The sequence below is a fragment of the Mobula birostris genome, chromosome 2 (genome assembly GCF_030028105.1).
Source record: "Mobula birostris isolate sMobBir1 chromosome 2, sMobBir1.hap1, whole genome shotgun sequence".
Lineage (NCBI taxonomy): Eukaryota > Metazoa > Chordata > Chondrichthyes > Myliobatiformes > Myliobatidae > Mobula > Mobula birostris.
This window is the reverse complement of record NC_092371.1, coordinates 30288196-30312741: the sequence shown is the minus strand read 5'-3', so window position 1 is coordinate 30312741 and position 24546 is coordinate 30288196.

Here is a 24546-nt window from a genome sequence, read left to right as displayed (position 1 = left end):
GTATACTAATTTTCCATATATATCAATAAAGAGAAGAAAAAAGCCAAAAAAACCCCCAAAAAAACACTGTGCAACTAACCTATAAAGCAAAGCAAAGCAATGGGCTAACTAGGTACCAAGTAGACTTAAACAACTTAAACAATCATGTCCTCAAACCCGACCTTCAGTAATAACAGTTAAAAACCAAGAAGGGAGTGTAAATACGGTCAAAGAGAAAAAAAAGTTACATTAAATGAAAATATTGGATAAAAGATCTCCAGGTCTGTTCAAATTTAACTGAAGTATCATAAAGATTACTTCTGATTTTTTCCAAATTTAAACATAGTATCGTTTGAGAAAACCAAAAAAACATAGTTGGGGCATTAATCTCCTTCCAATGTTGTAAAATACATCTTTTCGCCCAGAGTTGTGCACTGACAAATGTTAGACTAGCTGGTCTATAATATCCTGCTTTTTGCCTCACTTTACTTTCACAGATGAGACTGCTTATCACAGTGTAGGTATCAGTGGAATCAGTTCAACTTCGCATAATTTGCTTTCTTCTGTAGTTAGTCACTCATTCCTATGTGACCCCTTTTAAATAGAGTGGATGATTTCTGTTGTGACTAGCATCAGACAAATACAATTAAAGTATTATTTCCCTTTTAAAAAATAGAGAGATATATCTATTTATTCAGCCACAAACTGCAATGATTAAACATTAATTCTCAGCATATTCAATTACACAATGATGGTTCAATAACGTGTTGGTGCTTTGCCAATACAAACTTTGCTCATACCAACACAAAAATGAAAGCCCTGCAAGATCTATTTGCTGCTTACAATGTTGGTGAATTGTATGGCATTTGCCGAGTGGTGCACAGTGAAGATGCTCTGCCATGATCTATCTGGTCTTCTCCTTCTGACAGTCTGATACACTTACCCCTTTTCCTATATTCCTTTATTTCCTGTATGGACGTGAGCAGCTTGGGACCCCTTATCTAAGAAAGGATGTGCTGGCATTGGAGAGGGTCCAGAAGAGGTTCACAAGAATTATCCCAGTAATGAAAGGGTTAATGTATTAGGGGCACTTGACGGCCTGCACTCGCTGGAATTTAGAAGAATGAGGGGGGATCTCAGTGAAACCTATCGAATATTGAAAAGTCTAGACACAGTGCATGTGGAGAGGGTATTTCCTACAATGGAGGAATGTACCACCAAAGGGCACAGCCTCAGAATACAAGGACGTCCCTATAGAAAAGAAATGAGGGGGTAGCCAGAGGGTGGTGAATCTGTAGAACTCATTGCCACAGATGCTCGTGAAGGCCAAGTCATTGAATAGATTTAAAGCGGAGGTTGATTAGGTTCTTGATTAGTAAATGCATCAAAGGTTACAGGGAGAAGGCAGCAGAATGGGTGAGAGGGATGATATATCAGATGGAATGGCAGAGCAGACTCGATGGGCTGAATGGCCTAAATCTGCACTTATGTCTTATGGTCTTAAGCTCTAACTTCTCATCAATGACTTGGATCTTACTAATCAATATCATCTGCCTAGTGAGAAACATAAGAGATTCTGCAGTTGATGGAAATCCAGAGCAACAGACACAGAATCCTGGAGGAACTCAGAAAGGTCAGGCCATACCTATGGAGAGGAATAAATAGTCGATGTCGCGACCGAAAAGGTCAATCATTTTACATCCCCATAGATGCTGCCTAATCTGCTGAGTTCCTCCAGCATTTTGTGTGTTATTTAGTTATTTAGAAATCTGTGTCTATTATTGGCTTCAGGTTTATTATGGTCATATCTAACAAGATATACAGAAAAGCTTGTCTTACATATTGTTTATACAAATCAAATCATTCATATAATGACTCTTTTCAAGAATAAGGATGCAGTATGTGTTGGGAGATAGTGAAGTTAGGGTGAGAGGCAGGCAAAATAACTGTGAGTAAAATCTATTTACAAGCCAATTGAAAACATAGGAATATAATAAATAATAAATAGATCTGAGGAAGTGTCTGCAGCTACTTAACCCTAAATACAGGTTGGCCTGTTATAAACTAGACAATTTTATTTAAAAGTAATTCACCAAGAGACAATGAGAGAGTGTAACGGAAGCTGTTGGCATGGCAGCAAAATTGAGCTTTCTAAAATATGTCATCAAGCATTGTGGGGAAATTTTATCTATTTCCCTGAAAGATAAATTGTATCATACAATGACCTTTACTGTAATACCCGTGATTCTCTCAGTATGTTGGCATGTTATGTTGAAGTTGTGCAAGACTTTGGTGAAGCCAAATTTATTGTACTGTGTGCAGTTTTAGTCAGCCTCCCAGAGGAAAGATGTCAATAAGCTTGAAAGAGTGCGGACAACTCTATAAGGATGATGCTGGGACCTCAGAACATGAGTTATAGGGGATGGTTGGAAAGGTTAAGGCTTTATTCTCTGGAGCGCAGGAGAATGAGGGGAGAGCTAATGGAGGTGTACAAAATTATGAGGAGTGGGTATAGATAAGGATAAGGCATAGTGGCTTTCTCCCTCAGGTTGGGTGAGACCCGAACTAGAGGTCATAGCTTTAAGGTGAAATTTGAGGGAACCTGAAGTGGAACTTCTTCACTCAGAGGATGGTACGAGTGTGGAATGAACTGCCAGTGGAAGTGGTGGCTGTGGGTTCAAATGTAACTTCTAAGAGAAGTTTGGATATGTGTGCAGATGTGAGGAGCCCGGTTTCAGGTAGATGGGCCTTGGCAGAAAATCAGGCCGGCATGCTATGACTCTATTACTCCATGTTAAAGCTTCAAAGTTTTATCTTTCTGCACCAATTTGGTTTTACAATGTAATTTACAATTGAGATGATTTTCCTAGAAGTATCTTGATAAGCACTGTGGCATGAGTGAAGACTTGCAAGGCTCATTACCAGTAGGAGCACTCATGATTTGTTCAGTGTGTAATGTCTATATTTGTTTATGAATGGAGCACAGGAAACTGTACCAATGCTGTCAGTCAACCCCTGGACTGTACCTTTGATGGGAAGCCTTGAGAAACCACTAGGATTCTGCATTGTGGTCATTTCCGTCAGTTCTCTGGAGTCATGACAGTTTATATTCATATTGGAGCAACAGGATGTCATCAGATCTGCATTCACTTCAATTATCTGTAGATCATCTTCCAGCATCTGAGTTAAATTCTTAATCCACCTGCCAAACCATAGATCTGAACTTGTTAAATGAGCCCCCCAGCTATATCAGTCTCCATATTAGACTGTCCCATACGTTATAAGTTAGCACCAAATAACTAGAATAAGTTATTATCATCTCATTTACCTTAAGGATTAGAGGGTTGGTGAATCATACAGCATCACATTTTCATCGGCCTAAAGTTATGCAGTCTCCTTCCATGTACATGTTGATATGAAACCTGGCTGCGAGCGATTACACCTTGAGTGTTTTGTGCAACTTTGGTCTCCTTATCTGTGGAAGGGTGTTCTTGCGATGGAAGGGTTTCAGCAAAGGTTCACCAGGCTGATTCTCGAGATGGCAGAACTGGTGCACGAGGAGAGATTGCATTATTTAAGTTTATATTCACCTGTGTTCTCAAGATTCTGAGGGAATACGTGGAATTTATTGCTACAGGCTGCTATGGAGGCCAAGTCATTGGGTATATTTAAGACAGAGGTTGATAGATTCTTGATTAGTCAGGACATGAAGGGATACGGGGAACAGGAGACTGGGGTTGAGAGGGAAATCGATCAGCCATGACGAGATGGTGAAGCAGACTCAATAGGCCAAATGGCTAAATTCTGCTCCTATATCTTATGGTTTATGGTCTTAAAAACCACACACAGACAAAGATTGACAAACAACCAATGTTCAAAAGAAGACAAACCATGTAAATACAAATAATAAATAAATAATACTGAGAACCTGAGCTATAGAGTCCTCGTAGGTAAGTCCAAAGGTTGTTTTCAGTGATCAATTCAATGCTGAAGTAAGTGAAGTTATCCACATTGGTTCTGGAGCGTGATGGTTGCAAGGAAATAACTATCCCTGAACCTGATGGTGTGGGACCTAAGATGCCTATACCTCTTTCACAATAACAGCAGAGAGGAGAGAGCATAGCCCAGATAGTGGAGACCTTGACGATGGAGGCTGCTTTTTTGTGACAGTACTCCTTTTATTGTAGATTTGCACAATAGTGAAGAGGGCTTTTGCTCTGATGAACTGGGCTATATCCACCATTTTCATAGGCTTTTCCATTTTTGGGCATTAATATTTCCACACCAGGCTGTGATTCAAGCAGTCAGGATACTCTCCACTGTGCATCTACAGCTCTCTGTCTGTTTTAAATGACGTGCCACATCTGCCACTTCATCCTGCTTCACTCTTGCAAAGGCAGTGTTATAAAAAGACATTTCTGCACTTACTTAGCATATCTCATTATTAAGTGCGTTTTAGCCAATTTGAAGTACAGTAAATGCAGATTACATAACAGGCACTCTGCTTGCAACAAGCCTCAGTTTAAAAAAGGCCATTTAATCTGCTCATCCAACGGTACTGATTGAGAAAGTAATATTAATCAATACCAGTTATAACAGCACTGTCTTTCAAAGTGGTGATTTCATCATCTGCACAACCAGACAGGAACTTTATTCAACATCTTATTCAAAGCACAACCTTCTTATGTTGGAGTGTAAACTTAGATTCTTGAGCTGAACTTGATCTTGATGAAAGTGCTCCTAACAGATTCATAACTGACACATACACTTCAAGTCTTGTCCAGTTCAAAGCCATATTACAGAGAAAACCTTGAGGAGTCAATACCGGTCCATTAGGAATCAGTCACATTTTCATTCCCGTGATTTCAAAAGGGTGAAGATCAGCTTGTTCTACAAAAGATAAGCAGTTCGATGTAGTGCAATATCACACAGCAAAGGCGAAAATTGTTCTCATTGTGAATGAAAAATGATTGTGAAACAACCTCAAAAAAAACAAGGTCATGAAATTTACAAACAAGTTAATAGACTCCAACTATCCAACTCCCCGACTAGATAGACTTCTGAAGAATTAGTATCTGAGCATGGATGGAACACACCACAGAAGTAACTCTACTTCAAGTCCAGAGAGACTTTGATCGAAGTCCTTCAGTATCTGTAGGAGTCATGCCATTCTCCTTGTGTTCTACCCATGTTGCAGTAGTCTGAATATTCGCTCTTTTAGTATTTTAGCTCATGACCTTCCATTGGCCAAATTCCTAATAAGGGAGTGCAGTGAATACAGGGCTCATAGATTTAATGGAAGGGTGGACAAAGAATATCAATGGATTGACAAATTCAGAGGATTCTCTTCAATTCCTCTCAGCTGGTGGAGCTCATGACATTTGTATGAAAAAAGGCAGAGGCATGTTTGTTCCCCACATTTTTCCCAGATTTCTGGTACAACAAAAATCGTTTCCAATTTGCCGCCTCACAGGCGGAATCTCCATTGTGAATCTGGGGGGTTCTTCAACTGGTCAGGATGGTGCCTGCGGACAACGATTCATCGGGCAACATCTTCCAGATGGTCAATCATTTCAGCTTTTATATGTCTTCTACTTATTCTTTTTATCTTAATTTTGTTTTTGAAACTGTTGAGCCTGTGACTTACAGTCTGTAATTTGATCAAGTGAGTTAGCACTCTGCTGTCTCTGAGAAAACTCCAGGATAAAAATACGAGCACAAGCTACCACAAGAAGAAGCTCAGAAACAAGACAAGGGGCCATGGTCAGCTACATTTTTCGCCGATTAAAGCATCAATGAAGATTGAAACATCGAGGAAAATGCAGGGGAGAGCAAACGGTTCTCAGAGAGGCCGCTGGGTTATAGTCATTGCCCTCAGAGAGGCCACTGGGTTGTAGTCTCTGCCCTCAGAGGGCCGCTGGTTCAAATCATTCCCCTCAGAAAGGCCGCTGGTTCGAGCGCTGCCCTCAGAGAGGCCGCTGGGCTGTAGTTACTGCCCTCAGAGAGGCCACTGGGTTATAGTCATTGCCCTCAGAGAGGCCACTGGGTTGTAGTCTCTGCCCTCAGAGGGCCGCTGGTTCAAATCATTCCCCTCAGAAAGGCCGCTGGTTCGAGTCGCTGCCCTCAGAGAGGCCGCTGGGCTGTAGTTACTGCCCTCAGAGAGGCTACTGGGTTGTAGTCTCTGCCCTCAGAGGGCCGCTGGTTCAAATCATTCCCCTCAGAAAGGCCGCTGGTTCGAGCGCTGCCCTCAGAGAGGCCACTGGTGCAAGTCGTTCCCCTCAGAGAGGCCGCTGTGTTATAGTCACTGCCCTCAGAGAGGCTGCTGGTTCGAGTCATTCTCCTCAGAGAGGCCACTGGGTTGTAGTCTCTACCCCCAGAGAGGCCACTGGGTTGTAGTCTCTGCCCTCAGAGGGCCGCTGGTTCAAATCATTCCCCTCAGGGAGGCCGCTGTGTTATAGTCACTGCCCTCAGAGAGGCTGCTGGTTCGAGTCGTTCCCCTCAGAGACCACTGGTTTGAGTCATTCCCCTCGGAGACGCCACTGGTTCGAGTCGCTGCCCTCAGAGAAGCCGTTGGTTTGAGTCAGTGCCCTCGGAGAGACCACAGAGTCCCAATGCTCTCCGAGATGTTATCAAAATCTTGAGATTTATGGATAGGACTGTAGTTCAAACTAACTGTAGTTCATATTGGCCTCTTTCAGTTCAATGCTATTTTTCATATTCTCACCCATTTTCTTGTTGCCGATTGGTGGGTTGACGGGTGTGGGTTTGATGTTCTTGTTGTTCTCCATGTGGAAGATCTGTTAGTTTTGTGCGAGGGAGGTGTTAAGGGTTTTGAGGTTTGTGAGTTTTTGTTTCTTTTTCTTTTCATGTGGGGGGATTGATGCCTTTCTTTCAACATCTACGGTTTTCTGTATTTATGGCTATCTGGAGAAGACAAATCTCTGAGTTGTATTCTGCATACATACTTTGATAATAAAATGAACCTTTGAACCTTTGAGATGGTGGAGGAGAATTCTCATGATGGCTTATCCTGTGGCAGATGGCATACAGATTTCTCTGTAATCACCAGCTCCCAGAATTGAAGATTAACCAGGATTACTGTGTCTCTGAGATTAACTCTTCCCAGAGGTTGGGAATGAGAACACCGATTCATGCTCAGAGAACTGCTCCACCATATCGTAGAATCTCAGAGGGGAATTCATCAACTGCACACGGCTCTTTTGGTTTTCAAGATTGTTTCTCATTCTTCAGTACATGAGTGTAGAGGAGAACAACATGATTGTTACTCCAGATCTGATGTAGCATAAAAAACACAATGAGCAAAAAAAGAAAAAAAAATAAATATAAATAAAAAATTTGTGGAATTTATTACCACATACAGCTGGAGAGGCCAGGTCATTGGGTGTATTTAAGGCAGAGATTGATAGATTTTTGATTGGACATGGCATCAAAGGTTACGGGGTGAAGACCGGGGAATGCGGGTGAGGAGGAAAGAAAAAAGATGTCAGTCATGCTTGAATGGCGGAGCAGACTCGAAGGGCCAAATGGCCTAATTCTGCTCCTATGTCTTATCGTCAATGGTTTTATGGTCTAAAACAAATCCTTTAAAACACAATGTACAAGTAACTGTTTGAGTGTGTCTGGATATCCATAAGATTAGCTTATATATTGTACATTGACTGTGATAAAGTGACAAGGTGACTTATGGCAAGAGGAACTCTTCGAGGTGGCAGCTGGACATATGAAAACACAGTAGGATAGTGACTATGTTAGGGAAAGAATGAGGTGTGGAAAAGAGTGGCTGATGGGTTGGTGGGGTGGGTTAATGGTTGGAGGTGCTGACCAGGTTGACATCTTGGGAGAAGTAACTGTTTGAGAGTCCTGCAACACACATCAAAGTTGCTGGTGAACGCAGCAGGCCAGGCAGCATCTGTAGGAAGAGGTGCAGTCGACCTTTCAGGCCGAGACCCTTCGTCAGGACTAACTGAAGGAAGAGTGAGTAAGGGATTTGAAAGTTGGAAGGGGAGAGGGAGATCCAAAATGATAGGAGAAGGCAGGAGGGGGAGGGATGGAGCCAAGAGCTGGACAGGTGATTGGCAAAAGGGATACGAGAGGATCATGGGACAGGAGGTCCAGGAAGAAAGACGGGGGGGGGGGGGGTACCCAGAGGATGGGCAAGAGGTATATTCAGAGGGACAGAGGGAGAAAAAGGAGAGTGAGAGGAAGAATGTGTGCATAAAAATAAGTAACAGATGGGGTACGAGGGGGAGGTGGGGCCTTAGCGGAAGTTAGAGAAGTCGATGTTCATGCCATCAGGTTGGAGGCTACCCAGACGGAATATAAGGTGTTGTTCCTCCAACCTGAGTGTGGCTTCATCTTTACAGTAGAGGAGACAATGGATAGACATGTCAGAATGGGAATGGGATGTGGAATTAAAATGTGTGGCCACTGAGAGATCCTGCTTTCTCTGGCGGACAGCGTAGATGTTCAGCAAAGCGGTCTCCCAGTCTGCGTCGGGTCTCGCCAATATATAAAAGGCCACATCGGGAGCACCGGACGCAGTATATCACCCCAGTCGACTCACAGGTGAAGTGTTGCCTCACCTGGAAGGACTGTTTGGGGCCCTGAATGGTGGTAAGGGAGGAAGTGTAAGGGCATGTGTAGCACGTGTTCCGCTTACACGGATAAGTGCCAGGAGGGAGATCAGTGGGGAGGGATGGGGGGGACGAATGGACAAGGGAGTTGTGTAGGGAGCGATCCCTGCGGAATGCAGAGAGAGGGGGGACTTTCTTCGCCGTCTGTAATGGTCCTACCCGTTATTTCATCCTCCGTCAGATTCACGCCTGCAATCGCCGTTTTTTTGACTTTGTCATGTTAGGCAAAGATCGCAAGATCCTACATCTACGGACTCCAGAGCCTGCTGGCCCTGAAACTAGCAGGCATGAACTTCAGATTGCAGCTCCTGCCATTGATCTCGCCGGCTCCAACACCTCAGGGCAAATTCAAAACCCGGACTCCAGCAACGACCATGGACACCTTCACAGCGATTGTGCAACCACCAACTGCGACTCCAGTCTTGAACTCCAGGCCGGGTCTTTATGTGCTGCTGTTGTGACTCCCGTCTCCCTTTCCCCCACCAATACTCTGCAATCCCGTCTCCCTCAGATCCCATCGTCAGCTCCTGGGTCCTCAGAGGCTCCATCTTCCTCTCACCCCAACCCTCCCCTCTCCACTGACACCCCCAGCCTCCCCCCTCACCCCTCTGATCCCAGCTCTCATCCATGCCGGGCCTTTACCATCCCCTCCGACCTTCAACTGTCGGAGGCAGAACGCTCTGTTCTCAGTAAGGGCCTCACGTTTATCCCCCTTCGCCCACATCTCAGCGAGTTCCGTCTTTGCCATGATGCGGAACTTTTCTTCCGCCGTCTCCGTCTCCGAGCCTACTTCTTTGGCAAGGACTCTTCCACCCCCACCGATGACCCCTTCTCCCGTCTTCAACCCTCCTCTTCTTCATGGACACCCCGCTCTGGTCTTCTGCCTGCTCTGGATCTCTTTATCGCTAATTGCCGACGGGACATCAACCGTCTCGACTTCACCGCACCTTGTCCCCATTCCAACCTCACTCCTTCGGAACGCTCTGCTCTCCACTCCCTCCGCACTAATCCTAACCTTATTATTAAACCCGCCGATAAGGGGGGGGGGGGGGTGCTGTTGTAGTCTGGCGTACTGACCTCTACCTTGCCGAGGCACAGCGACAACTCGCGGATACCTCCTCTTATTTACCCCTCGATCGTGACCCCACTAAGGAGCACCAGGCCGTTGTCTCCCACACCATCACCAACTTTATCCGCTCAGAGGATCTCCCATCCACTGCTACCAACCTTATAGTTCCCACACCCCACACTTCCCGTTTCTACCTCCTACCCAAGATCCACAAACCTGCCTGTCCTGGCCGACCTATTGTCTCAGCTTGCTCCTGCCCCACCGACCTCGTTTCTGTATACCTCGACACGGTTTTATCACCCCTTGTTCAATCCCTTCCGACCTATGTTCGTGACACTTCTCACGCTCTTAAACTTTTCGATGATTTTAAGTTCCTTGGTCCCCACCGCTTTATTTTCACCATGGATGTCCAGTCCTTATATACTTCCATCCCCCATCAGGAAGGTCTCAAAGCTCTCCGCTTCTTTTTGGATTCCAGACCTAATCAGTTCCCCTCTACCACCACTCTGCTCCGTCTAGTGGAATTAGTCCTTACTCTTAATAATTTTTCCTTTGGCTCCTCCCACTTCCTCCAAACTAAAGGTGTTGCTATGGGCACCCGTATGGGTCCTAGCTATGCCTGCCTTTTTGTTGGGTTTGTGGAACAATCTATGTTCCGTGCCTATTCTGGTATCTGTCCCCCACTTTTCCTTCGCTACATTGACGACTGCATTGGCGCTGCTTCCTGCACGCATGCAGAACTCGTTGACTTTATTAACTTTGCCTCCAACTTTCACCCTGCCCTCAAGTTTACCTGGTCCATTTCCGACACCTCCCTCCCCTTTCTAGATTTCTCTGTCTCTGTCTCTGGAGACAGCTTATCCACTGATGTCTACTATAAGCCTACTGACTCTCACAGCTATCTTGACCTCTTCTCACCCTGTCTCTTGCAAAAACGCCATCCCCTTCTCGCAATTCCTCTGTCTCCGCCGCATCTGCTCTCAGGATGAGGCTTTTCATTCTAGGACGAGGGAGATGTCTTCCTTTTTTAAAGAAAGGGGCTTCCCTTCCTCCACTATCAACTCTGCTCTTAAACGCATCTCCCCCATTTCACGTACATCTGCTCTCACTCCATCCTCCCGCCACCCCACTAGGAATAGGGTTCCCCTGGTCCTCACCTACCACCCCACCAGCCTCCGGGTCCAACATATTATTCTCCGTAACTTCCGCCACCTCCAACGGGATCCCACCACTAAGCACATCTTTCCCTCCCCTCCCCTTTGCATTCCGCAGGGATCGCTCCCTACACAACTCCCTTGTCCATTCGTCCCCCCCATCCCTCCCCACTGATCTCCCTCCTGGCACTTATCCGTGTAAGCGGAACAAGTGCTACACATGCCCTTACACTTCCTCCCTTACCACCATTCAGGGCCCCAAACAGTCCTTCCAGGTGAGGCAACACTTCACCTGTGAGTCGACTGGGGTGATATACTGCGTCCGGTGCTCCCGATGTGGCCTTTTATATATTGGCGAGACCTGACGCAGACTGGGAGACCGCTTTGCTGAACATCTACGCTCTGTCCGCCAGAGAAAGCAGGATCTCCCAGTGGCCACACATTTTAATTCCACATCCCATTCCCATTCTGACATGTCTATCCACGGCCTCCTCTACTGTAAAGATGAAGCCACACTCAGGTTGGAGGAACAACACCTTATATTCCGTCTGGGTAGCCTCCAACCTGATGGCATGAACATCGACTTCTCTAACTTCCGCTAAGGCCCACCTCCCCCTCGTACCCCATCTGTTACTTATTTTTATGCACACATTCTTCCTCTCACTCTCCTTTTTCTCCCTCTGTCCCTCTGAATATACCTCTTGCCCATCCTCTGGGTCCCCCCCCCCGTCTTTCTTCCTGGACCTCCTGTCCCATGATCCTCTCGTATCCCTTTTGCCAATCACCTGTCCAGCTCTTGGCTCCATCCCTCCCCCTCCTGTCTTCTCCTATCATTTTGGATCTCCCCCTCCCCCTCCAACTTTCAAATCCCTTACTCACTCTTCCTTCAGTTAGTCCTGACGAAGGGTCTCGGCCTGAAAGGTCGACTGCACCTCTTCCTACAGATGCTGCCTGGCCTGCTGCATTCACCAGCAACTTTGATGTGTGTTGCTTGAATTTCCAGCATCTGCAGAATTCCTGTTGTTTGGGAGTCCTGGTGTGGATGCTGCGTAGCCTGTTCTCTGATGGGAGTGAGACAAACAGTCTATCAGCAGGGTGAGTAGGATTAATCATGATGTTACTGGCCCTTTTCCAGCGTCTTACAGTGTTAAAACTTTTTAACCTTATGTTGTGCTGGGGTTGTTCCAAGACAGGGTAGCGTGCTGTGGATCCTTTTGGATATGCTCATGCCGTGTCCTCAAGATGTTCCTTCCATTGGACAGTGAGCATTTCACCTTCCTTCTTGGGTTCTCCTCCTCCTCAGCTCTTAGCAGGGTTTATTCTTTGGTCTTTTTCTCATTTATATGCTCAGTGGCCACTTTATTAGGTACACCTGTTCATGAATGCAAATATCTAATCAGCCAATCATGTGCAGCAATTCAATGTATAAAAACATTTTGACATGGTTAAAGGGTTCAGTTGTTCTTCAGACCAAACATCAGGATGGAGAAGACATGTGCTCTAAGTGACTTTGACCATGGAATGATCATTGATGCCAGACTGTTTGGTCTTGTGTATCTCAGAAACTGCTGATATCCTGGGATTTTCTTGCAAAACAGTTTCTAGGGTTTACAGAAAATGGTGCGCAAACAAAAAAAAACATCCAGTGAGCAGTTGTTCTGTGGGTGAAAATGTTTTGATAATGAGAGGTCAAAGGAGAATGGTCAAGCAGACAGGAAGACGACAGCAACTCAAATAACCATTTGTTACAACAGTGGTGTGCAGAAGAGCATCTCTGAACATACAACACATTGAACCTTGAAGTGGATGGGCTACAGCAGCAGAAGACCACACATTCAGTAGCCACTTTAATAGGTGCTGGAGATACCTAATAATGCCACCACTCAGTGTATTATGTGAATAAAATTGACCCTTGTATAAGAAGGCCATGTATACCTTAATGATCAATAAAACATTGACTCCCCTGTGTTATCTCCATCTACTCTCTCTTTCTCCGAGATTACATATTTTTATTTCAATGGGCTTCTGAAGATAATATGTTTATTTTGCCCTTGAGTCTTAATCTTGCTTCCAGTCAAGGAAGGCTTGTGTTACCCCCACCTACTCCTTATTTTAAGTTATGAGGTTTTTATTGAATGGGCTTTGAAGATAGGTCTACTTTTTCCCTTGAGACATAGTGGTGCTTCCAGTTCAAGGAAGGCTTGTGTTTACTTTTGATCAGTGATGGGTTGGTTTCTTCAAACTTGCCCTGGTGTTTTCTGGCAGAGATACAAAGACTATCGTTGGAAATATGAGCTGCTGTGGTGAACAGACCACAATCTGTGAGGATTGGGGATAATATCTCCTCCTCGCTAACGATCAGCACTGGTGCGACTATACTTCATTAGGAGTTTGAAGAGATTTGGTACGTCAACAAATACTCTCAAAAACTTCTGTAGATGTATTGTGGAGAGCAGTCTGACAGGCTGCATTACTGTCTGGTATGGGGGGTGGGCTGGCTACTGCCCAGGATCGAAAGAAGCTGCAGAAGGTTGTAAATCTAGTCAGCTCCATCTTGGGTACTAGCCGACAAAGTACCCAGGACATCTTCAGGGTGTGGTGTCTCAGAAAGGCAGCGTCCATTATCAATGACCTCCAGCACCCAGGGCATGCCCTTTTACCATCAGGTAGGAGGTACAGAAGCCTGAAGGCACACACTCAGTAATTCAGGAACAGCTTCTTCTCCTCTGCCATCCGATTCCTAAATGGACATTGAACCCATGAACACTATCTCATTTCTTTAATATACAATTTATGCTGTTTTTAGCGTGGTTTTAATCTATTCAATATAGGTACACTGTAAATTGATTTCCTTATTTATTTATTATTATATTTTTTAACTTTTCTATCATATGTATTGTATTGAACTGCTGCTGCTAAGTTAACAAATTTCATGACACATGCCGGTGATAATAAACCTGATTCTGAACAGACATTGTAGGATTCGGGCCCCTGTGTTGGGGAGGAGGGTGGGTGCGAAGGTGGAGGGTGCAGATCAAAGTAGTCTTATTGGCCAATATGTCATGAGGATGGCCAATAAAATGAAAGCAAGGTAACACAGAAAGGCTGTTTTGGAGGGGCCATTTGCAGGAAATTTTGGAGGTACAGGTGCTGAGGCTTTAGCTCATGCGGCATTGAGTGAGAGGAGGCCGAGCAGGGGGAAGGAAGTAAGTTGAGGGTTGTTAAGTCGATTGTAACCTTACTACTTATAATGAGTATAGTTGGGATAGCGGATAGGGTTGTGCTGTGCTTCTTGAGCAGGATGGGGGAGATCAGAGACTGCCAGTGGCCCTTTGGACTACAGCTGTGGGAAGTGTGCCCACGTACGGCTCCTGAATGACCGCACCAAGGAACTGGACCTGGACTCGAGATCATCCGGGATGTTAAGAGCATCATAGACAAGAGGGTGCAGGCTGCTGATAGTTGGGTGACCACCAGGAGATGTAAGTGAAAGAGAACGGACAGTGCAATATTCCTCTGTTGGCCATTCTGCACAGCAACAAGTATGCCCCTTTAGGATACTGTTGGGGGACACTGTTTTGGGCACAGCAGCGCTAATCAGGTTGGTGGCAGTGATTCAACTCTAAATCTCTATAAATTCAAAGTACACTGATTATCGAAGTATGTATACCAGTTACAATCTTGAGATTCATCTAGCAAACAGCCACAAAACGAAGAAACACAATAGAGCCCATTTAAAAACCCATGCAACAATGGCAGAACAAATTGTGCAAACAATTAAAAAGTAAACGAATAACACACAGAACATTAACTATAGAGTCCCTGAAAGTGAGTCCACAGCCACGAAGCCCATGCACCATTGCAGCTGATACAGGAGCTCGATGGAAAGGAAGAAGTCAGGCAGTGGTGGGTGCAATAGGAGACTCAGCAATTAGGGATAACAAAATTCTGTAGCCATAATAGAGATGGCAGGATGGTGTGTTGCCTCCTGGTGCCAGAGCCATGGATGCCTCGGAGTTCAGGGCTTGCATGTTCCTGTTGCGAAGGGCAAGGTCAGCTCATTTCAGGAAGCCTGATTGCCAAGTGATATTGACGCTGTCATTAAGAAAAAGTGGGAGGCAGACACAGCACGTAAGCAATTGTGAATTAGTGAATCTCTTGAAGGCTACAAGAAGCATAGGAGTGCACTTAAGGAAGAAGTTAGGATGTCAAAAAGAGGATAGCAGAAGGATCTGGCAAGCAAGGTGAGGCAAAATCCCAAGAGTTCTATAGATATATTAAGAGTAAGAGGGTGGGTAGGGAGAGAATAAGTTTCCTTAATGATCAATGTGGTTGTCTGTATGTGGAACCAAAGGAAAATGAAGAGATTTCTAGTGAGCACAGTGGATTCTGATTAATTGAGACACATTGGGACCAGTACATTTTGGCCTAATTAAGCAGCTGCCCCAATTAGCCAGAGTTTCATGGAAATACTTTAAAAGTATAATAACGAAAAACTACCTTTTAACAAAGTAATACTTCATGTATTAAAATTAAATTAAGACCAGATTAGAACACTACCGATAGTACCACAGCACTATAAAACTGTATTAATTCCTCATAGTTATCAACGGAGGAATTTATCTGTTGTGTTCCTATGATTGACTGTGTGATGGCGACCACCCAGTATGTGCACTCCCCTTACACACACACACAAACATTGCCTTGTCATTCTGCTGAGCGTACGCACTTCAATGTCTTCCCTGGTATATTCTCGTAACAGGTCCCAAACTGAGCTGATGTGCTCAGGTAGGCTTTATGGCACCTTTCCTGCCATACACGGTGACTATTTCATTTCTTTAGTAATGGGGATGTGTCAATGTGTTTATGTTGTTTGTACACTGTATTTAAGGTAGATGCTTCCTGGTTATTTTGTAATTTGATTGTAACTACATTGCAATGTAGTGCACTGTATTCTAATTCATGCCTAGTCTTAAGTTAACTTTGTTAGTAATTGAAGATGATATGTCCTGGTGCTGAATAAAAAGGAGCTCATCGCCTTCAGTTGGAGAGAGATAAGGGCTGTCAGGAGATCACACTGGCCAATAATAAGTATAGAGCTATTATTGTGTTTTCTGGTAGATACCTTTTTGAACATATTGGCAGTATTCTTTTCAATAATTATCGTAAGATTGATTTTTGATGCACTTAAAGTGCTAAGTGACTCCAGCCATTTTTCCTTTGGCCATAACCCTCACATCTAAAAGATGGTAAAGGAACAAAATCTGTGCAGACACCTGGTGCAGATGATAGACCGCCCTCATACAATGCTTTAGACAATTGCATCGTCCCAAAAGTTCATTTTCATTGTAATATTTATGATCCCTTTAAATTGTTCATTAAGTCCAAACTTCTTGAAGCAGTGAAATCATTTCATTTTCACTCCCAGCTGTTTCCAGCATCTCCAAGCCTCAGTGTTTGAAACCAGAGTGAGCAATACATTTCCGAATTGTCTTACTGTTTATTCTCGCCGACAATCAGTGACAAAAATCACTGTTTTTTGAACACAAGCACGTGCAACTGACACTATTTGAAAACTGATCACTCTAAGCTTGGTGCAGTGTCTAATGGCCATGCAGTGCATGCGACTGATGTTAGTTGAAAACGGTTCAGCGGCACAGACCTGCCCCAATTAAGCTGCATAGTGACCCAAATAAACCCAGTTATTTTCTTGATTTAGTTTTTGTTCTTTAAGGGTTTTCCAAATAAATGGCTGTCCCAATTAAATGGTGGCCCTTTTAACCAGAATCCACTGTATTTCCCTTGCCGTGTACATACATCTACTGATGCCTCTGGACACATCTTCAGTGATGTTCCTGGAATGATTGGGTGTTTCGGGTCTTTCAACATCATACAACCTCCTCCAGGTGACCCAGCCGGGGCTGACCAGACCCCAGCTTGTGTCCAGATGGCTAGCTACTTATGACTCCATGGCTCCCCTCTTTTGAGCCACAGCCATCTTGAGGCCCTCTCTGCCGCATCGGTGGTACTGCGGATGGCTCTCCTCTTCCTCTCTCCCTTGATGCCCAAAATGCTGAAGGCTCTAACTAAGGAACGGGCTGCGAATCCCCTACAACCAACCTCCACTGGGAGACACCTCACTCTCCATCCAGCCTGCTGACAGTTGCTGACCAGTCCTGCATACTTGGAGAGCTTCCTTTCAAAGGCCTCCTCCAAGCTATCTTCCCATGGGACTGTCAGCTCCAGCAGCACCACTTGCTTAGTAGACTCAGAAACTAGGACAATGTCTGGTCACTGGGTGGTGGTTGCGATATGGTTGGGGAACTTCAGCTGCCGTTCGAGGTCCACCAACAGCTGCCAGTCCCTTGCAGAGGTCAGGATGCCTGCAGATGTTCTTTTGGTGGGTATTGGCTGCTCCCTCACTCTGACAAAGGCAATGGTCTGCTTGGAGGGTCGGGACCGCTTCGCCCACTCAACTCCTGCGCTGATGGCTTCAGCGATGGTCTTCAGGACCTGATCATGCCTCCACCTGTATCGTCCCTCACCAAGTGCCCTTGCACAGCCACTGAGGATGTGCTCCAGGGTTCCTTGCTTGGAGCACAGTGGGCACGCAGATGACTCTGGCTTGCCTCGTGTACAGGTTTGATGGGCTTGGAAGCACATCGAGCACTGCCTGGATGAGAAATTGGATGTGGTGTGGTTCGGCTTTCCAAAGATCAACCCAGGTCGCTTTCCTCTCAACTGCATTCTCCCATCTTGTCCAAGCTCCCTGTTGCTTCATTCCCACCGCCTTGCAGGTTCTCGTTTCCTCCACTACAACTCTCACCTCCTCCTGAACTAGACGATGCCTTTCCTTCCCTCTGGTGTCCATTTGGGGAGTTGGAAAGGATCCTAGCCCAGCTCGGCCTTGTTTGACCACTCCCACCAGCTTCCTGTGATGCAGCCTCGCCTCTGCCTCCTGAACAGCTTCCTCTGCCCTCCACTTCCTGCCAGTACTTACTTGGATCTCTGCTCTAGCCACCTTCGGGTCACTTGAGTCCCTATACTGTAGCACTTCTCTGGCTCTTGTTACCTTAAATTCTTCCTCGAAGGATTTGAAGGGTAGTTGCAGTTTGTTGTGGTGTCCATAGAGTGCGATGCTGCTCAGGCTCTTTGGCAGCCCCAGCCATCTCCTGAGGTGGTTGCTGACCCTCTTCTCTAAGGTTTCGACTGTCGAGATCGGAACTGCATAGACGGAGAGGGTCCACAGGATTCTGGGGAGAATGCCATGCTGATACACCCAGGCTTTAAACTTCCCAGGTAGGCCAGACTTGTCCACAGATTTCAGCCAGCCATCCAACTCAGTGCAGGTACCCTGAATGGATGTCGTGTCCCTTAAAGAGCTGTCGAAAACTTTGCCTAAGCTCTTGACCAGCTTCTCTGTGATGGTTGGGATGGCTGTGCCTGCGATGCTAAACCGAAACTTGTTCTCCACCTTCCCTTTCCTCAGCACCATCGATCTTGATTTGGCTGGTTTGAAATGCATTCGGGTCCACCCCACCAGCTTTTTGAGCCCCTGCAGAATCCTCCGGCAGCCTGGGACTATTTCTGTGGTGACTGTGAGGTCATCCATGAATGTCCTGATAGGTGGTTGCCGTTGAGTGGAATTCATTCTGGGCCCTCTGCACTCTACTTCAGCAGATTTAGTGAGCATGTTCATGGCTATGGAGAACAGTGTCACTGAGATAGTGCACCCTGTGATGATGCCAATCTCCACCTTGTGCCAGGTTGATGTAATTGCTCCTGAAGAGACCCTCATCCTGAAGTTGCTGTAATTATCAGCGAAAAGGTCTCTGATTCTGCTGGGGATGTGATATTCGGTCAGTGTGAGCTGCACCAGCTTGTGCGGAATGGAGCCATATGCATTTTCCAGGTTGAGCCACAACACTGACGGGTTGCCCTTGTTCTCCCTGATGAGCTGTGTCAGCTCACCGGTATGCTCCATACAGCCCAGCATCTCTGAAATGCCACCCTTCTGGACTGATGTATCAATATAGGTGTTCTTTGCTAGGTAGGTGCACAGTTGATTAGAAACGGCACTGAAGAAGATCTTCGCCTTGACACACAGCAGGGAGATGATGTGAATCTGGGTGGCATTTTCCTCCTTCGGGATCCACACCCCTTCAGCCACTCTCCACTGCTCTGGGATTTTCCCCCTTCTCCAGAAGGTTCTCAGGATCTTCCACAGATGCAGCAGGAGTTTGGGGCAATTCTTGTACACTTTGTACGAGGTGTTGCTTGGTCCTGGAGCCGAGCTTGCCCTTGCTTTGCGGACGACCTCTCTGACTTCCTTTAGTTGCAGCTCTGACATGTCGAACTGCACATCCGGTTCAGGTGGGTCTATTAGGATGTTGCACTCTCCCAACTCCTGCTCTCTTTCAGGATCATTATATATCTTCTTCAGATGTTGGTCTATGTCTTCCTGCAAACAAGCCGGTTTCCCACTGCACTTCTCCCCCAGCAACTCCTTGGTGAACTTGAAGGGGTTGGCGATAAAGGCAGCACGTTTTCGAGCCCTTTCACGCCGCCGCCTCTGATGCCACTCTGCCCGGCGGAGGACCCTGATCTTCTTTCGTAGTATGCACATAAGCTGGGCCAAGCCAATCGCTCCTCTTCTCCTGCCTCCTTGTATTGGGACTTCAGTGCTTTCATCTCCTGCCTGATGTTGTGGATCCTCAATGCTGTTTGGTTCTTTGAGTAAGGTGTTTTGGAGCCTTCCTTCTCCTCTTCTCCGAACTGTTCAGCTGCAATGCTGACAATGAATGTTGTCATGGCTTGTAGCTTCCTATCGACCCCTCCCTTCACCGTTGCCTCCAGAATTTGGTTGACATCTTCATCAAAGTACTTCCACAGTGAAGTCATGTTAGCTGCAGGCCGTTTGATCTGCCTCCTGTTAGACTTGATGTTAGAGGGATTCGTTTGCAACACTTGGAGGTTCCGGGCACTATGGGGTGACTCCGGGCCTGGCACCTCCTTCGTCTCACCAGGTTGGACACCTGTGCTTTGTGTTGCTCCTGCCTTTCAGTTTTTACTGTGGAGAAAACAATGGAAGCTAAGGAAATAGGGAAAATGAGTGCTGTTGTCTTACACCACATACAAATTAGCAGGGAAGAAGTTGCCTTAAGATGCATAAAGGTGGGTAAATCCCCAGGACCTGCCTTGGTGCAATCTCAGACCTTCTGAGAATCTAGAGAAGAAATTGTGGAGGCCCTCGCATGATTTCTGCTTCATCACAGATAAGGTTCTAGAGGAATGGAGAGTGGCTAATATGGGACTAATGTTTAAAAAAGGTATCAAAAAAAGCAAGAAAACTACAGACTGGTGAGTCTGAAATCAGTGGCGTGTAAATTGTTTTGAAAGATTCTGAGTGACAGGACCTGCCAACATTTGGAGAGACAGGGTCTGACTGAGAACAGGCTGCATGGCTCTGTGTGTGGTAAGTCATGACTGTCAAACGTATTAAAGTTCTTCAAGGAGGTAATCAAGAGAGATATGAGGGGAGGATAGTGGATATTGTCTATATGGATTTTAATAAAAATAGAATGTCAAGGTCCCACATTGTAGGCTAGCCTGGAAGGTTCAGTCAAATGGGATCCAGAAGGAGAGAGCAGTTTGATGGGACCTTTGTGATTTGCAATTTATATAAATGATTTGGATGTGAGTGTAAAAGGCACAGTTGATAAGTTTGCCAGTGAGACTAAAATAGAATGTGCTGTAGATAGCGTAGGAGGTTATGAACAATCACAGAGGATCTTTGTCAGCTAGGTATGTGTGCTGAGGATTGGAAAGTGGCTTTCAATCCAGATAAATATGAGGTATTGCATTTTGGAAGATTAAACCAGAGAAGGACTTATACAGTGAATGGAGGGGCTCTGCAGAGTGTTAGGGAACAGAGAGACCCAGGAGAGGACATGGAGAAGATGTTTCATATCGTGGGAAATCTAGGTTGAGAGGCCATAGCCTCAGAATAGAATGACAACCCTTTAGAACAGAGATGAGAAGGAATCTCTAACCAGAAGGTGGTGAATCTGGCTAAAGAAATTGCCAGAGTCAGCTCTGGAAACCAAGTCATTGGATGTGTTTAAAGCAGAGGTTGATATGTTCCTCACTAGTAAGGGTGTCAAAGGATACAGGGAGAAGGCAGGAGAATAGGATTGAGAGGGACAATAAATCAGCCATGGTGGAATGGTGGAGCACACTCAATATGCTGAATGGCCAAATTCTGCTCCTACACATGTGTTATGGTCTTATGGAAGCTGCAGGTTCAACTCTCTTGTCCAAAGCTCTGGAGTAATTGTTGGTCTCCAGCTAAATCACTTTCACGCTGATTATGCGAAGGAATTGAAATGGTCCTGATCCTGAATTCTGTCACACTTACGCAAATGTTCAGTGAGGTTGTGGGTGGAAGGACCAAACTCAGTTAAGTCACACCGATTTGCACATCAAACAGACCCCTCTAGCTTTCTACGCCCTCAAATTCTCTGTCTGCATGACTGAATACATTTTCAGAATTCTGATCTTTTTCTCCCATTTCTGTTATATTTGAAATAGCTAAAAATAAAATTAAATATCCTTTTTTTTAATTTAATAGTCTGCACTGCTCAGAGAAGTGAAATAAATGGTCTCATTATTTTTAAAGAGCTTGAGAAGTCACCAGCCATGAAAATTATTATCCTTTTGAATCAAAAAAGATTCTGATTTATTGAATATCATTAGGTTCATAACCAGGTGTTATATTTTCTTACTAAAAAATCATTGTTAAAGGGTGAACATTCCAAGCTGTGTTAACAGACCGTGTTGATTGCATGTTCAGAGTTCAATATGATAGGATTTGGAGAATAATTGTCATGTTGCCCACAATGGCTAGAACTGAAACAAATGGAAGGAAAGATGAATTAGGGTGAATAATTACATTGTCTTTGTATGCCAGATGGAAAATCTGCTCCATGGTGTGAAACATCTATAAAGCAATGTTAGTTTTGTTGAGAAGTTCCTTCTGCTTCCTGCCAATGTTAAGAATTGTTTAATGTAAATCTGGAGATGAGCTGGCTCAATCATCCATGAAGACTTGATGCACTTCATTAGATAAAATAGTGATTCTAGAATTTAAAATACTGGGCATACCAATGTGATATAAGTCTCTCTTAAACCGTGCACACCAGGAAAGCCATAAGTTCAACCTATGCATGAGGATCAATCAACTGATTTCAATTTGGATAACAAGCAAGGTACTGCAACTGGCCTCAATCAAAAATATAATTTTCAATATTTCTTATGCAAGGTGACCAAAACTCTCCACAATACTCCATGGCTTCATCAGTGTCTTATATAACTGCAACGAATCTGAATCTTTCCTGTATTCTGATAATTGAACTGTATAGAGTAATTTAGCTTGCTTATATTTCACAGTTTGTACATCTGAAAGAGAAACAATAGACTAAATGGAACCAATGGAGAAAGGAATTTACCCATTTCCCCCATTCAAGATCTCACACAGCTTGTGGAATTATTAGTAGCTAATTTGATCAAGTTGCAGAGTTTCTTTATTTCCCAGAATTTCGTGAGAATGATTAGCAGCCAGGAATGGCAAAGTGGAGTAGCAGGTAGTGCAGCTGCCACCGGGAACCCAAGTTTAATCCTGACCTCAGGAGCATGCAAGCTCCCCCTGCGTGAACCCCTAGGTTTCTCCCATGTTCCTGTTTACATCCACATCCCAAAGACATGATAGTTGGCAGGTTAACTGGTTACTGTAAATTACTCTGAGGGGGTCACTGCAAGGGGTGTACTGGGTATATGTGAAGTAGAATAGGTTGCATTGAGAACTGGAGAAGTGAGATTGGACTCAGTGCAATGGTATCCTTTTATATCACGTGAAATATGAGAAATGCTCATTAGCTCTGTGCACTTGAACTGGAAAGAAATAATGAGCTGGACCCACTTAAAAATCCTCTCTTTGCTCACTTGTCAAAAGTTGATTCATTATATTTTGTGTGATTAACAGTTTATGCATACCTAGCTAAAAGTTTAGAAACAGCGTAATGCACATTTAAGTTAAACAAATGGTGTCATTAATTAAATATTTCTTCACGGTAAATGTACTGCCACTCAGCAAGGGATATTACAATATCTTCTCCAAGGATCATCAGCTTGTCATAGCGGAGAGTTTTGTGATTTCCTGAGATCCCAAGAATGATGCCAACTGGAGATTAGCCCCTAGTAAGGTCACACGTAGTGGTAAAGTCAAGGGGAAGATTCCAGACAAAGAGTAATCCAACCAAGACCTCACCGGTGGAGCTGGCAGAAGATGATGGCACATCACGATGAGACTGAAGGTGGAGGAAAGCTGCAGAAGTAAAAGTTTCCCAGTCATCTTGATTCCATGCCTCTGGACTCTGATCCTGATCTGTCAGGGACTCTGTGGTAGATGCCTGTGCATCAGCCTCCCCACGTTAAACAGTCGTGCACGGGTGTTCTCCATTAAAGAAACAACCCCTTGGGAGAACAACATACTCAATTCAAGTGACCGCACACTAAAACTTTACGAAGTGCTCATGTCAATAAGTTCCCAGTAAAATGGTGAGCAAAAGCAAGAATGACCATTATAACTAATCTAATACTCACCTTCCCCCAGGACAACTGAAATAGATACATTTTACATTAAGTGTGAGCTGCCGGTTTTGTTTTGTTCTCAGGAAGCAGGCATCATTGGATATCACCGCTCTTCTTAACCTTCAGTATCTCTTGATCCTCACTTAGAGAGAACCATATCTCCTTCATTAGCAAAAATGTTCACAGAGGATATACTTCATGTGGTGGTTGGTAAAATTCCATCTTCCCCAGAGCACAGTGGTATAATTTGACACCGCCATCATAGAGAGCATCCTCACATCAACAACTACAGTCTGGTTTGGTGCAGCTTCTTCTCACCAAAATCTGAAAACTACAGCAAAATGTCTGGTCAGCTGAAATTATCATTGGCTGTAGCCTACCATCCCTTCAGGAATTATATGTGTCAGTACATAGAAATGGGCAGGAGAAATCATTGCAGACACTATTCACCTTGCATTATGCCTTTTATAAAAGCTCTCTCCTGGAAAGCATTGTAGGACCATTAAAACGAAAACTTCACACCACCTTAAAAGTTTCTCGCCCTTGGCAGTTTATCTGATCATACAATTTGTGCATTGTATCTGGAGCACCAGAGAGACACAGATTTATAACAGTGTCATTAGCCCACCTAATTTGTATCCTAGTTCTGTCATAGAGCTAGTCAACTCTGTCCAATGTGTTGTGCGGTTACCCACAGAACCCATTTTATTATGTACATCCCGTACCTAATAGGCAGATCTTCTGCTGCTGTAGCCATCTTCTTTAAGGTTCAACGTATTGTGTATTCAGAGATGCTTGTCTGCAACACCACTGTTGTAAAGTGTGGTTATTTGAGTTACTGTCATCGTCCTGTCAGCTTGAACCAGTCTGGCCGTTATCCTCGGACCTCTCTCATTAACAAGGCATTTCCACCCACAGAACGAGCACTCATTGAATGTTTTTTTTGTTTTTCACACCATTCTCTGTAAACTCTAGAGCAGGGGTTCCCAGCCTGGGGTCCCCAGACCCTTTGCTAAATGGTATCAGTCCATGGCATAAAAAA